Genomic DNA, 15,890 nt, shown 5'->3' on the forward strand with positions numbered 1-15,890 from the left:
TGGAAATAAGTCCTTTGAAGATGTAATTACTTAAGATGAGGTCATACCCGAGGACAGTGGGCCCTTAATCCCACGTGTCTGGCGTCCTCAGAAGAAGAAAAGAGAAGACACAGAGAGACAGAGAGCCACGTGCCGGAGGCAGAGGTTTACCACGGCGGCCATCCAAGGCCAGCAGAGCACGGCCGCAAGCCTGAGGGGCTCAGAAGAGGCAGGACGGCTTCCGCTCCACAGGGTTTGGAGGGAATGTGGTCAGGACAGGGTTCTGATGTGCAGCTTCGGGTCTTGAGAACTGAGACAATTACACTTGGTTGTAAGCCACCCAGTTGTCACACTTTGTTGCACAGCAGCCTAGAAAGCACAGATGTCTACAGGGCAGGAGAATGGTATAGACCTTGAGTAAAATAAAAGTTTGGAAAGATAAAGTTGATTGGAAAAGTTTTACACCCTGGTTAAGGCGTACTCGGAGGAATGTTGAGGAGGAACAGCCCCGCATAAGCACTAACAGCCACTGTCTACTGTGTTACAAGGGCAGCGCTGTGTCTTCTGGAAGCTCCGTACCAAATCCTTCCAGCTACGCGGAGGGAGGCTGGGCATCCGTCTGCACAGAGGGAGGGAGTGGCAGAGCCAATACTGGAAGAACCACACTCGGTTACCCCTTTCTCATCAGAGGCCGGCCGGACGGCTGCTTTAGAGAAAGAAGGGAGGGAGGACAAACTTGCACATATACAACTTAAGACGTGTCCTCCTAGTGCAGATTTTGGGTAAATGGCGGTACTGAGCGGACAGTCCGCGTGAAGGAGGAGGGGCAGGAGGGGTCTGGATTCACTTGAAAGGAAGGGAAAAAAAGAGTAAAGCGCAGTTCACCTTAGAGATAAGGAACGAGAGATTACCGTGGTATTTCCAAGACTGAGTTTGTTATCAGGGAGAAGCCGGTGAAACACTCGAAGAATGTGAACTCCATTCTTTCTTCCTATTCAGCCTCCGACTGTAAAGTCAGTATTTAATTTCCTGACGTTATGCCTGTGTAGCCACCAAACGCTACATCCTAATATCCTGTGCAATTTCCCCTGCTTTCCTGAGGCTTCACAGGATATTGATGGGGAAAAGTATCTCCAGGACACAAATAAGCCTTCGGGCACCCTGATGAGTAGGAATAGTGACTGGCCGCAGGCGGGTCACTGCTGAGTCCATTTTAGAGGGGTTTATAGGATACAGGAAATGAAATTTTCCTCTAGAAAATTCAACTTACACCATATAAATATGACTCCCCTATTAATAAAGAATATACTTTATTCTATCTACTTTATTTAAACTAAAGAGGTGATGCTGAAAAAGCCACCAGGGAAAACCCAATAAAATTCAACACTGAAAAAGACAATTTAAAGCAAACCAATAACTAACTTCTTTTTAAATTGCTCCTTATTCAGGTTTCCATTTCCTTTCACTTTTTTCCAAAGTCTACATTAGGCTTTACAAAAGTTCTTAACTGTTTTCTTTCTTCTTCTTCTTCTTTTTTTTTTTTTTAAATTTAATCTTGTGTTAAGAGTTTTGAAAAGAGAAACCTCCCTCCAAGGGCCAAGGTACAATTTCAATTTTCTCCTGCTTAGTAATGATCAGTTCAGTCACAATTAATTTGACTGGCAATAATGATGAGAAATAAAAGCAAATAATGGAATAAAAGTGAGAGCTAGTTTTGTTTAAAAAGAGGGGATGTGATCTAATAAAAAAATTCAAACCTGATCCCTTTGCGTGCTGATTTAAGGGAAGATAACTGGGAGAAACTGGAAATTCTTACCAGGTTAATGGTGTGGCGGTGATTAACTTAATGTGACTTCATTAGTTAAACATCAAGTATAAAGGCTGATGGGATTTAATGAGAACTCAGCTCGACTCTTCATGACCGGAGCATGTCACCGAATGAGACAAGGTGGGTAGATACAAAGGGACACTGAAAGGTCCACTCCAGCAACAGGACCTCTCTGGAGTCGTAGAGGTTCCACACTAGAGGGGTAAGGCCGTGCAGGGCAGACGCATGGCTGAACAGAAGAGTGAACTTAGAAGCATTATTCCATGCCCATATACAGTTACCAGTTCTCTGGGAGTTAGCAGGTCTAGGAACAGACAAACCAGGCTCTCTATCCAGACCAAACTGCCGCACAGCGGAATTCATATATGCATCGTTATTCTACCGTCCATAAGATCACGCTCCGGATTCCTTTAGCTCTCTCTCAGTGAGGAAAGAGTTTACCAAGGGCTTATGGGAATATGAAATACACTGGGACAACCCCGTCCAGCCATGACTTGATGCTACTTTACGCTAGCCCACGTACGATGAATTGCCATTACTTAGTGCACTAAAGATGTCAGAAGTTTAAAAATGTATTTTTCTGTAGGAACTAGAGTACATTTAAAATGATTTGGGATTAATTTATCTTATTCATTCAGTTTGTCCTTCTTAATAGTTTAAAATTGTAGTTTACACTTGATAGTTTAAATTATGTAAATAATTTAAAATTTAATAAAAAAGCCAATGTGACAATAAGGTAGCAAAGTGTCTATTATCTATCAGTGAGTTTATGTGGATCTTTGTAATGGTAATATTTTGTGTGATGGAAAGATTTCTCTCAGTTATCATTGCTAATGGTAAATTAATATTTCTTATGTTTAATATTAATACTTAAGTATTTTACTGCCAAAAGGAAGTACCTTCCTAATATTGAAAAAATTATAAAATTTTATTTCTTTTCATATTGCTAAACAAGAGTCAGTTTCAAGAAAAATGATTTGGCACTTAGAGCACATTAAGTAGAAAATTCTGCAGAATTTCTTAAGAGGAAAGAGGAAATCAGCTGTTTGGCAATTATACTAAAGATCAAAAAGTCCTAAAACTCAGGAGGAATAACATGTTTTTAGTAAAGTGTGCACAAACAAAATAATGTAAATCAAATCTAATTTCTCCTGTTAAATGGCATCATTTAATAAAATGACATACATAAAACCCAGTGGACTTGAAAGGTCTTGGCAAGGTAAAGGAATGATTCAGAATCTCCAAAAAACATCCAAGGAACACTAAAGTCATGAGCAGAGACCATAGGATCTTTATCCAACAAATACTGAGCAGGGACTACACCATTTCTCCACTAGGTACCAGAGCTGAACGAAGTAAAGGACGTTCAAATTCAAACTTGAAAGCATTCATACTCCAAGCAGCTGTAGCCTCAGGAGGCATAAGACAGTCGGACGATCGAGCAATTAATGTCCAGAAGGTAAGTACCCGATAGTAGACACGGGATGCCGGCAGAGCAGGCCCAACACTGCTCCAGGCGTTTCGTAGGAGGAGTGGGTTCGTCTTGCTGGTGAAAGTGTTGTGTCAGTGAGAGTGGAGGAAGAAGCAGAGTTTATCCAGGAGCCACGTGGAATTCACGCCGGTGAGAAGGAAGAAGGGGGAGAGGACAAAGCAGAAGAAAGAGACCCGCGACGGGAAAGGACCCAGAGTCGGAAGAGGCGGCGGCTGGGGGGCTGGAGTCAGTTTTCCGATGCACTTCAGCACCTCATACTTGCGCTTCACCTTCAGGGCAAGTCGCCCTCCTCTTACTTAAATCAAGAGAGCGGGGGATGGGGAAGAGAGGGCGAGTTTGCCCCTTAACTCCCAAGGCTTTCAGACGTATTTGGACTCAAGATCGTCATTGGGAGTCCCTGAAAGGCAAAGTGATGTGGGGGCAGTGGACTTTAAGGGGTCCGGGGAACCTGAGCTTTTTGTTGGATTTTGCTTTTTTAACCCTGGCACTGAAAATGACCGTGTTATAGAACATTTAGCAAATGACGAATTACTCGGCCCTCAAATTGTTTCATCTACAAATAGGGGCAATACACTTCCCCCCACAAGGATCTGAGAATCACGTAGATGTGAAAGTGCTCTGAAAAAAAATCAGTGTGCTTTAAACACTGCCCTTATTATTTAGCTAGACTTCCCCGGACTCCTCTTGTCTGTGCCAACCCCATTTACGCATACTTCAAAAGCAAATTCATGCTCACTTCTCTGCCCAGTATGGGGACCTATCAGCATCTGGAGTAGGGTGAAGGAAAAGAGAGAAATCATGCATTTCCTAATCCTCACAGAAATCCATGTATGGGGCTATGAAGACAGTGGAGGAACCCTGTTTCTCCCACAAAACGCCCCGAGGTGAAGTTATTAACTGTCAGGCTTTGGGTCTGTCCATATAAATAATACCACAACATAGGACTGTGCTCAGATTTCAAGAAGAGCAGTGATAACACACAGAGAAGAGGGGAAAGGTGATTTCTATAGGGCAAGAGGGATTTTTTTTTGAGTTAGCATACGATACTAGGCAAGGCCATCATAGTAATCAGTATGGCTTGTTAATGCCACAATACCTGAGCCCCCTGCCCACAGCAATACACCTGTGTCTAATATAATCCACGGCTGGAAAGCTTTTCAAACTAATTAATTATATGGTAACCTTGACAAGAGTCTGTCCCAGATTATTTTGTGACTTCAGCCACTATAACCAATACCTTAAAAGATATGTCTTTTTAAAGTAGATGGCATTGAGCCTGCCAGATAGGAAGGCGAACCCCAGTATCATCTTTCAGAGCCTTTTAAATCTTCAGGTTCTTTTATGCCTGTATTTTATGATCTTCCATTCAAAGATTTTACCCCAAATAAAAAATGTATGTGTTTGGGACTTCAAATGCCATCTATCCCTGAAACTGAAGAGTTTCATTTTAAATCCTTTTTAATTTTTCATTTGACTTTCTTAATTTATTTTAGATTTCAGCCTTGATTCTGTTTTAAGCCCCTGCTTCTCAAATCTGGCTTTGCAACAAAATCACTCAAAGAAATTTTCTTTAAAAAAAATCACCTCCTAGACCCCATCTCTTGTGATTCTGATTTTGTTTTGCAACTGGAAATCTGTATTTTTTTTTTAAAGATTTTATTTATTTATTTATCAGAGAGAGAGAGGGAGAGCGAGCACAGGCAGACAGAGAGGCAGGCAGAGGCAGAGGGAGAAGCAGGCTCCCCGCCGAGCAAGGAGCCCGATGTGGGACTCGATCCCAGGACGCCGGGATCATGACCCGAGCCGAAGGCAGCTGCCTAACCAACTGAGCCACCCAAGGCTAATCCAGTATTTTGATGCCAGTTTCGGGTATAATTACTTTAGTCACTACAGCAAGCACTTCCATTGTGCACTACTTCCTTTAAATGGACGAAACTATAAGAAAATTGCTTGTTGTTTCTTTGAAAAATCATGCCTATTTGGAGCCTTTCAACTTCCTTATGTCCACTTGTTAGAAAAGGATATATTTTCTGTTCCTTCCTTAAAACAACCCAGGGGAAAGCTAATTGGCATTCCCCCCCTCCATAGGAAAATTATCGCTAAAAATGATCACAAACAGAAATCTCAATAATCATCTCTTATTTAAGGTGTAAGAAGTCTTAAGTTAAAATTGCTTTAAGCAGTATGACTCTTCGGTATCTCAGAAATCCATCTCCCTGGAAATGTATCCAAGTTGGATCAGTCCAGTGAGATTCTGGTGTGAATATCAGAAGTTACAAAGCTCCCCCAGAATCCCTGTGGACCTTTATGGTCCACAAGTGAGTAGTATCACTGGGTAGAAGTCACAGACCAAAAAAAGAAATCTCAAGAAAAACATTTCACAGGGAGAATTTAACAAGAAAAAACAACTACCTTATAGAAAACAGATGGCTGGCATTACTAAAGCTGGAAGGCACGTAGCTGTGGCTTCCATTTGTTTTCTGTGCTTTCATAATTTGGCAGGAAAAATCCCTTACATTTTACCAAAAATGGCCCAGCCCATAAATAATTCACTAGAGAAAAAAAAAATCCATACTTTAAATATGAAATATGTAAAATGGTTGAAAAATGACCTTTTTGTTTATTTTGAGAGATGATTTTGAGACATTCCTTAAATATCCAAGACTGAAGAGAAAATAATGTGGACCAAATAATAGTTCATGCATCAAATGCTTTGTTTTCATTTTTAAAACCCTGTTCTCCATTTTACAGGTAAAAACGACTAGATAATGTTTACTTTCATAACTCACCTACTTAATCTAAAAATGGGCAAATTATTATATGTGGTCTAGGAAATTATCTTCAAGTCAGGAATCCAAGAGGGACTCAACTATATTATGTGCATCCACGCGGACTTCATACCTGCTGAAATTCGAAGGGAGTGGTTGGAGGATAACGCGGCCGCCCATTATGAAGTCACATGATAGAAGACGGCGCTCTGGGAGCTTTGTAGTGACACCAAGTTCATGGCCTCCTGTGCATGAATACTTCAGCTGTTCCAATTTGTGGTCTTCCAATGGTCCTGTCTACAGCAGTTATGAACTTTATGACCATAACTGACCCCAAAACAAAGAAAGATTCCTTAAAGAAATGAATAGAAGTAAGATGTCTGTGTTGTGATATTCTAGAGATGGTGTTGGCCACAGAACTAAAATACTTTTCTTCCTTAGAGTCCTTCAGTTCGATTGGACAAAAGTGCACTTTCCGTCTTGTCACTTCTCTGGACACTGGTGATGGAGTCACGGGCAACACATTCCTGTGCTTTGATTTCTGAAAGGAACTGTCTCACCTGATTCTGCATGAGAATTTTCCTTCCTCTGGTAATTCATAGAAAGACGGCAATATTTCATAGGTAGAATGTGTGTGTGTGTGAGTGTGTGCGCGCGCGCGCACGTGCGTTTTTGGACAATTTACCTCCAAATCCTATTCATCACAGAGAAATTGTGAGAGGAGAATATATTTTTTTAAAAATTTTGACTTTTCACTTAAAAGAGATTAAATTCTGATTTAGAATTTCTTTAAAGTTTCCTCATTTCTTTGACAATTATTTATTGGAGTGCTCAATTGCAAAAGGGGGCTGATTTCTAAAAAAAAAACTGACCAGATTCATCCCTAATCTTTGTTCCACTACCTCCTACACTACCTCTTCCTCTCTTCCTTGACTTTCCTTCACCTCTAGTAGGAGTATAAGACACAGAGGGTGTGAACTAAAAGGGAAGGAAGGAGATAAAATCCGAGGGTTGCTACCATATTTAAGGAGCCACTTTGGCTCTGAGATCTTACATGTGTCTATCATCTCTTCTGCAGGGGATAAGTGTCCTTTTCATTTTATAAATGAGTAAATATTCAGAGGATAAACCACTCTACAATCCCACCTTTGACCAAGTAACTGAATTACAAGTCAGTTTTTAAATCCCAAGTCATATCAGAAAGTTCCATTTACTTCTCGTTCATTCATTCTGTATGTTCCTATTTGAGTACCTGCCCTCTATTAGGCACCAGGCTAGTGTTAGGAATGTAAGTGTGAACAGAACAGAAAGTCTAGTCCTTAAGGAGTTTACACAGTAACGGAAGGAAACAGAAAATAAGCAAATAAACATGTAATTATTGAATATGTCTAACAGTGACAAATGTTACAAAGAAAACGGCAAAAAGGTAAAAACAGAAAGTGCTAGGAGAGAAATGAATTGAGTGGAGAGGGGTGACTAGGATTGATTTCTAATAGTCAGGGGTAATCTCACAGAGATTTTAACATTTTTAAATTACAATTTTTATGATGATAAATGTCATCTTTAATACTATCATCATGAACAGCAATTTCAAGTTCTTTCTGGGGTTAGAGGAAATGATTTTGATGGTTAAGTCCATCATAAAGTTTGTATAATGGGACACATTGCCAATGTAACTTAATAGCAAACAAAACACAAAGCATCGAAAAGTATTCCTCTTTGCCCTTAAACGGTTCATGCCATTTCAAATATTTCATGAAAAAATTATGGCAATATGTCAGTGATAAAATTTAACTTTTGCTTAAAGAGCTCTCACTTGAAAAAGAAAAAGGCTTAATGAAGTAGATTGTTTTAAGACACCAAGATAGTCTTAGGACACCTTCATGGACAAAGGGTTTGAGTCAAAGTTTGGCTTTGAGCTGCTCCTGGACACTGAGGGCAGCCGTGAACATTCTGTTTAATTCATAGAGAAAGGTTTGGTCATGCCCAGTGGGTCTCTGTTGAGCAGAAACAATAAGCAGCTGTTTGGAACTCACGGATGAGACACCCAGCCTGTCTGGACCTGGGGGAAGGAAAATAGAGGATGATTCTCCATGCAATTTTGCTTCAGGAAAGCACAATGATGGTGAAAATTTAATGTCCAAAAAGGTGAAAATTTAACGACTCTGATGAAATGTGAATTTAAGAACTACATTGTTGGGTTGCCTCAGTCAGGAGAGCATGTTACCCTTGATCCGAGGGTCATGAGTTTGAGTCCCGTGCTGGGTGCAGAGATTACTTAAATGAATAAATAAAAACTTTCAAAAAATAACTGAATTGTTGAAAAGCATAAATACTTAAATTTGATTCAATTTGCTTTACAGTTCCTCCAAGAGAATTTCATCGTATAACTTTTAGCTAAAATCACTTCTTGTACTTAAAACAAATTAGCAGGGAAAGGGAGAGATCCTATGTGTTAATTACATATTTCTCAGGTTAATACGTGAATATCTTGAAAAAAATAGCTCTATGTAATGTAACTGATTAAATAAAAAATGAATACTGCATTTTCATGACTTCCGAGGGTAGCAGTTGATTATGAAGCAACTATTAATTCACCCACTGAGGGCTATGTTTTGATTGTCTTTTATTAAAATGTCTGTTATTTGAAATATTAAGTCACTGAGATGTACAGACATGTGATTAGACATGCTCATGGCAAGGTTCTCTGACCTCAAGAGGCCAGAATAGCCACGTTTTACATCTATTTTTATGATATGTAATCATAGCCTACTTTTTAGAGACATAAGTAGAAGTTTCCTACCACATCAACATTCCAGAATAACAGTATCATTTTGGTACAGACAACTTCAGAAAATCAGAGAAAAAAAAAGAACTTGTTTTAGGGAAGGTTACAAACCCGATGGTACATTAAAACAACTTTTTTCAAGAACACCTTGAGTTAATGAGATAAAATTAATTTTGTGTGCGTAAGAGAGTTGTAGAAGTGTTTTCTCCCTGGCTCCAAATATTAAGCAGAAGTTATCTTAACATTCTAATAATTTGACAGTACTTTTATTTAAACCAAATACCATAAATCATTTTTAGAAAAGCATAATAGAATTGAAAAAACAGTGAATAAAATTCAAATAACCAAATCACTATGTATCTGAAGAAAGGGTGTATAATTTTTAACTCTCTATTTCATGTACTGTCAAAATGCAAGAAAACAAACTAATTAATTGAGCACTCCCTACCTGTGACTGCCTGGCTAGGGGCTTTGGCACTAATGACTGGGGAGGTTTAAAGCAATGACTCAGAGATGAGGAATTGCACATGGGGTGTGCTTGGGGCACCCTTGCATTTGGTCTGCCTGGTACTGAGTAATCTACCTAGGAAATAAACGGCAGAAATGCCAGAAAGTGTCAGTTGCTCCCGATCACAGCAATCCTGAACACCAGCTAACAGTGTTTCATTGAGCTTGGTTGATGGTAATGGGGCAGCATTGAAGTCCTTCCTTTCATGAGCAGCAAAATGAAAGAAGGAAGAATCTTCTGAGATTGTAGAGTAAGCTGGGAGAATCATAGGGAGAGAAAGATTCCATGCAGCCAACCAGACAGGTGGTCATTATTCTGGTCCTAGGATGAATCAAGGAGGGTTCAGCCTAAGGACAGAAGGGAAAAAAAGAGAAAGTCGTTAGAGAGGCATGTGAAGCCCGATGTTGGTGACTCAGTCAGAGGAGTTCAGAAGTCCTGTCTCTGGCGAGATGAAGATTTTGGGGGCAGTTTATCCTGCCTTGAAGAGCAGAAGGACAATTTCTTTTGGTTTTCTTTCAAGCATCTATTTCTGAACAAGGGACTGGGGAGACGGATAGGCAAGACTTACTCTGCCCTCACAGACCTTACAGACTCGTGAAGGGAGAGCCCAATAGAATTGGTTCACCATTCCTGAAAGCCCTTCTTTTGCCAATAAAAAAGAAACAAATATCAGAAATGACATGCTGACCAGTGTTTTGGTATCAAGACAGACTCAGATCTCGGAGTCTTCGGGCCACTCTGAGAGTTATCCGTACCTCTAGCCCTCCCTTCTGTTCCAGCATCGGTCGCTTGGCGAGTCACCCTCCCACCAGCCAGGAAGCCTCTACAGAGTTGACAGTAATCATAACCTGAGCCTGAAAATTATCCTAAGGCCGTTGATAATATAACCATCAATCTCTTGGCAGTTTTCTTGGACTGTGTTGGAGTACATAATTTTCAACATTGCATAAAACAAATTCAAATTTGATGAACTATGAAGTAAAAAAAAAAAAAAAGATTTTGGAATTTAGGAGATAGTGGATACCAAGAAATAAAGGGCAAAGTCCAGGAAAATGAGATAAATTTTATTACAAATGGCAATGCAAAAAGTTCCATTTCTATCTCTTAAGTCTGGCTAAACAGAGGGAGACAGGGTGGAGAATCAGGTTTAAGACTTACAAAACGAAATCCCCCTCGTTCCCATCCATCATTAGTGAGAACACGAGGTCCTATGTACCTGACCAACCACAGGAAGTCAGTGCTATCTGAGAAGTTATAAGAGACGTTCCAAAGCTTTGGAAAGTCATCTTGCCCTCAAGAACAGTATCCATATCTCCGGCTTCACAACCTAGGTCGGCTGAAATTTATATAATGTATATGGCGAATCTTCAACTGAGGTGATGATTTACCTTCTGTTTCTGTTTTCCATTTCAGCTTGCATTTACAGGCGAAGTTGAGTAATAATGAAGTACTAGCTTAATGTAGAAACACGTAACTTCTGATTCAAACCAACCAAACAGCAAAGGCAGAACCTACAACAGATGGTCACGGATTGCTAGATGATTATCTCACCCCCTTTAGCAACTTTCTTCTTCCCTAATCAGCGTGGTAACATGTCATATGTAATTTATAGTGAAATACTTTATGACCAAATATTGCTAAATCCTAACAGTAGCACACATGTTTCCAACGGTCCATGAAACTGCGGAGTACCTCCCTGGTAAGAGAAACACTACCCAAGCTTGCAAACAAGACACTGCGGTGGTTTCTAGCAAATGTACTCACTTCAGTTCAGTCACCAACAGACTGAACTGAAAGCTGAACATACCACTCCACTTGGCCACTGCTCATTAATGAAGGCCGTAGGCTCAAACAGTTGCAAATATTAGGGCCAGACCTACACACTCAGGAAATCTCCAGATTGATGACAATGAACTGTTGACTCAGAAGTTGGATGTTGGTCTTTTTTATTTCATAAGAGTTATTAAAATAGAAGACAACTTAGTCTAAAAAGACGTTCTTTACATTGACAGTTGTGGTGGCAGAAGTAGCCACAGAAGTCGACTGATCCTCCGTGTGCTAAGTACGGTCCAAAAGTTTCATATTCTTGATCTCATGCAATCTTCAACATCGTGTCATTCCCACATGGTGACAGTCATAGCTCACAGGGATTAAACAGCTTGTCCTGAGGCCAAGATGCCCACACCTCAGGAGGGAAAGGCCCAGGTATGAAACCAGAGGTATTATTTCGGGTGTAACTGTTCCATCAGGACGGAAGGTCAGCAGAGAAACAAGACCTTGTGAACCACAGTCTTCCTCAATCACACTCATTCCCTGGATGGGCCGTGGCCAGGGAAGTATTAGAATAAAACGACTCGTAGTGGGGCCCCCGGGGGGCTCAGTCAGTTAAACGGCGGCTCAGGTCATGATCCCAGGGTCCTGAGATCGAGCCCTGCATTGGGTTCCCCGCTGAGCAGGGAGCCTGCTTTTCCCTCTCCCTCTGCCCACCGTTCTGCTACTTGTGATCTTTATCTCTCTGTTGAATAAACAATAAAAATCTTTAAAAAATATATAAAATGGCTAATAGCACAGAACCTGCTGAGGTAGAGTCCTGATTCAATTTCTGGCTTCTCAGCACCAAGTCAGAATCTTAATGGTTAACTCAAGCTGTATTCACCAGGTTTTTCTGAATGTTAAATTAAAGGGCAAATGTTCCTAAGAAATTATGTGAAAACTCAACATATTCTGCAGACCAGGAGTTTCCACTGAGTGTATTAGCTTTGTCTAATTGAAACATGACTATTATGTATGTAAATATGTAAGTATATATGAAATATCATTCCACAGGTGTATATTGTGGCTGTAGATATTCTCTTTTATAGAAAGGGTTATACACAGTCATAGCAGGTGGCTAGAGATTTTTATAAATACATATATAGACAAAAATATTACATACGTATAAAGATGGTGAAATTATGTGTTTTCAGATTTATAATACATGCAGAAAGACATGCATAAACATAACAAAATCTTATGATGCCGACAATTATACAGTGATATTGGGGGAAGAGGGGAGTGAAATTGCTAAATGTGGTTTATTTCTTTTAAATTTATTTTATAATGCACTTATTTTTATACTGAAAATTCTATCTAAATTCACCTTTATTCCAATGGTTACAACACTTTTTTTCTTCTTGCCATAAATTCATTTTCTTGACAAATGTATTGAATTTAGTTCAGTTAGTTAGTTAGTTAGTTCAATGTATGGAATTTAGTTCCAGTTAAAACATGGAAAGCTGCAAGCTTCCTTCCATTCCAGCTACTTAAAACCTAGATTTTATTTTCATTTAACAACTAATGGCTCAGACCTTTTATTTCTTCATAATGTTCATCATTCTGAAAACAGAAGAAAAATGTCAAATAAAATGCTGAATCCATATTCCATAGATTTAGAAATCTACATTCTACAATTAATAACTTTTCCTTTATTCATGTTCCTTCTGAATAAAACGAACTGGACTTGGCAGGCGAAATTATGAATATAGTGCTTTAAATATTACAGAAAAATGTAGTTTACAGACCTTGGATAAATTATTTATTACGGGCCTTTTACACAAAATAACATGATTCAAGATTTATGAAAATTTTCATAGAAAATCAAAGACATAGATGTCTTCTAAAGATTTCAAAGTCGGCCATATATTAATGGTGTGTGTGTGTGTATATATATATCAAGGCCACATCAAAATCTGTTTTCGGTGTTGGATCATATTACTCTACAAAATCATTTTGTAGAAGTGGCAAGAAGGCTTATGTTCGGATCCTTATTGGAGAATGAAGAATTAAGGCAGACATCCAGATTTAATGGTCAAGGGCTCATTTGGCATTGGAATTTTAGGTAGTATTATTTTGATGCAGTCACACTTTTCATATCAACCAGATAGGACTATTTCTCACTGGCATAGAGAAATAGGCTTTCTCTCATTACTTAAAAATGTGTATATATATATATATATACACACACACACACACTAAGTAGACAACCTTTCATCTTCCTACCGGGTTAACCATGGATTCAAAAAATATTTTCCTCTGCTCCTTACCATGGAAGGCACAACAGCACAAGCGCTCGGACCCTCAGCCGGCTCTTTGGCATCCAGGAGAAACTGAGGTGGGGTGGGGCGGAGAGCCCGGCTTGCCGTGGACTCGAGCTCATGCAGAGCTCACCAAGATTTGAACCACTGTTCACCGCAAAGCGATTGGTACGTGAACAATGAGGGTCCAGGCTTTCTCAGATACGGTAAAATTTAAAGAGAATCTAGAAATCAATATTTGTATTTGACCTTTCTCACTTTTTAAGTATTATGGAATTTAAATAGTTTTAAAAGCGCTGTGCACAACAAACGAAACATATGCGTAGGCCCATTCAGCCAGGGAACTCCAGGGAGGAATCTGGTTTAGGGTATACTTTGATGATCTGTTTCCAGCCTTTGCTTCGCTCCACCTTATGGCATTCGTTAATATGTCCTAATGTGCATCTGTTCTACACGACTGCCCACACAGGCAACGCTTGGGAAGAAATGCTACAAAAGCCAAAGGTAGCCTACTCCCAAGGTATCCTTGCTTCTCACATATCAGTAGATACGTAATTCATTAAAATATGCGTAGGCGTATGTACATACACTTGTTTGTATACATGCATATGTTTCCCGGGTAAAAAATAATGACTCCCCAGTAGCCATGAACATATATATCTAGACCTCAGACTGGTTTCTAATACCATACTCCAACAAAATAAGGCTCTTCGAAGAAATGACTGAGTCTATGACTGATATAGGAAATATGCAGAAACCGGGAGCATCTTATAATGCTAAAAAGTAAGAGAAAGAAAAAAGGGAAGAAAAAAAAAAAACATGATAATGGGGGTATATCAAAAAGACACCAGATCCACCTGGAAAAATTCCCAATGGCCAAAGTAGGAAAAATCTGACCAAAAAAAGAGTAAAGTAGCATTGAATTATTACCCAAAGTTTGAAATAAATACCCATAAGTCCACACTAATATTCATAAATAAAAATAAACGAATGAATGAATGGAATGTGCAGAATTCCAAATAAATTATGGATGGAACGTAACTCCTACTCCTAGGTGTGGGCTGCACAGAGTAACTTTCTTCCAAAGAGCGCCGTGTAGAAAGGAAGAACGATAGTGAATTTACAGTGGAGACACCTGACAAATGTTACTTCAGGGAATCAGTAGTAATAAGTCACGGTGGGAGTTGAGAATGGCACTTCATCCCTGAGGTTGTCCTCCCCAAATTCTACCACCCCAGTCTAATCCTTAAAAGAAAAGTTAGAAAAACCCCAATTAAGCAACATTCTATATAATAATCAGTACTGCTCAAAACTGTCAAGGTCATGAAACACAAGGTAAGTCTAGGAGAGTCTCACATCCAAGAGGATCCCACAAAGAGGTGACAGCTAAAGGTGAAATGGTGTCCTGGATGGGATCCCGGGACAGAAAGAGGTTATTAGGTAAAACCCAAGGAAATTCTGAATAAATATGGGCTTAAGTTAATAATAAAGTTAATAATAAAAAAATCTGGCCAATACTGGTTAATTAGATATTAATATAGGATGGTAAAAAGAGAGGAAATTATGTCTGGAGTGCATCTTTATATTTTTTCTGTAAATCTAAAACTTCTAAGATAAAAATATATTTTAAAAAATGATCAGATTTTAAAGTATGACAAAGTATAATTGTTCAGCATTTCTATAATTATCTAGCATAAAAAGCAAAAATGAAAACGAGCATCAAAGTTCAGAAAATCACTTATACCAACAAAGAGTTCACTTAACCATATATACATACTCCACACAACACCATACAGAGCCAAGAACAAAACAAGAATTTCCCAACACAGGTGAACACAAGGAACGTGCCCAAGGCTTCCGAGAGGAACATCTTGGCTCTCGCGTCCTCTGATTCCCACGTGAGAGCCCTTGCCTGGGGACCAAGTTGTCTCCTTCCCCTTATGCTGTCTTCAACGGATTAGAGAACTGCCGTGAACATCAGTATGTTTTTCAAGCCCTGAGGCACGTGGGGCCCCTGGTTATGAAACAAAGGTACGTTTATAGACCAGGAGGCTCCACATAGAAAGACCTTTGCACTACAGCAAGAAGAACTGAGAAGGATACAGGAAGTGTGTAGATAGGCTAAGCAGAGAGAAAGGGGCAGAGGGAAAGGGGAGGCTCGTCTTGGCTGGGAATGTGCACCGCCCTCCTGTCGGAGCTTTCCGGCTCCGTACCCTTTCAGCTTCGGCTGTTACCTTTGCCCTTTCTGAGTTTTGTGTGAAGTCTTACTATTCACTGTAGAAGTTCAATATACACTAGGAAAAATAGCTCTACTAATTACTAGCAGGAACACCTTGAGTAAGTTCTTTCTTTTCCTAAGGACTGATTTTTCCAATTGAAGAACGAAGTTTAATAATTCTCATCTCAAATAAAATGAGATAATTTCTATTAAAAAGTGTAAACTGTTGAGTACTA

At 39.5% G+C, this 15,890-nt stretch overlaps 1 protein-coding gene across 2 annotated transcripts in view; it reads right to left on the reverse strand.

Moving 5' to 3' along the window:
* Positions 1-15,890, reverse strand: part of COL5A2 (collagen type V alpha 2 chain) — a 137,001-nt gene that overhangs the window by 79,632 nt on the left and 41,479 nt on the right. Inside the window, exon 1 of one of the 2 annotated variants that reach the window (XM_044241138.1) lies at positions 6,201-8,305. The exons of the other annotated variant lie outside the window; for it this stretch is intronic. The gene's annotated coding sequence lies outside the window, so the exon portion shown is untranslated. Of the gene's footprint in view, positions 1-6,200; positions 8,306-15,890 lie in introns of those variants that run through there. 2 annotated transcript variants of the gene reach the window in all.

This window comes from Neovison vison, chromosome 3 (genome assembly GCF_020171115.1).
Source record: "Neovison vison isolate M4711 chromosome 3, ASM_NN_V1, whole genome shotgun sequence".
Taxonomy (NCBI): Eukaryota; Metazoa; Chordata; class Mammalia; order Carnivora; family Mustelidae; genus Neogale; species Neogale vison.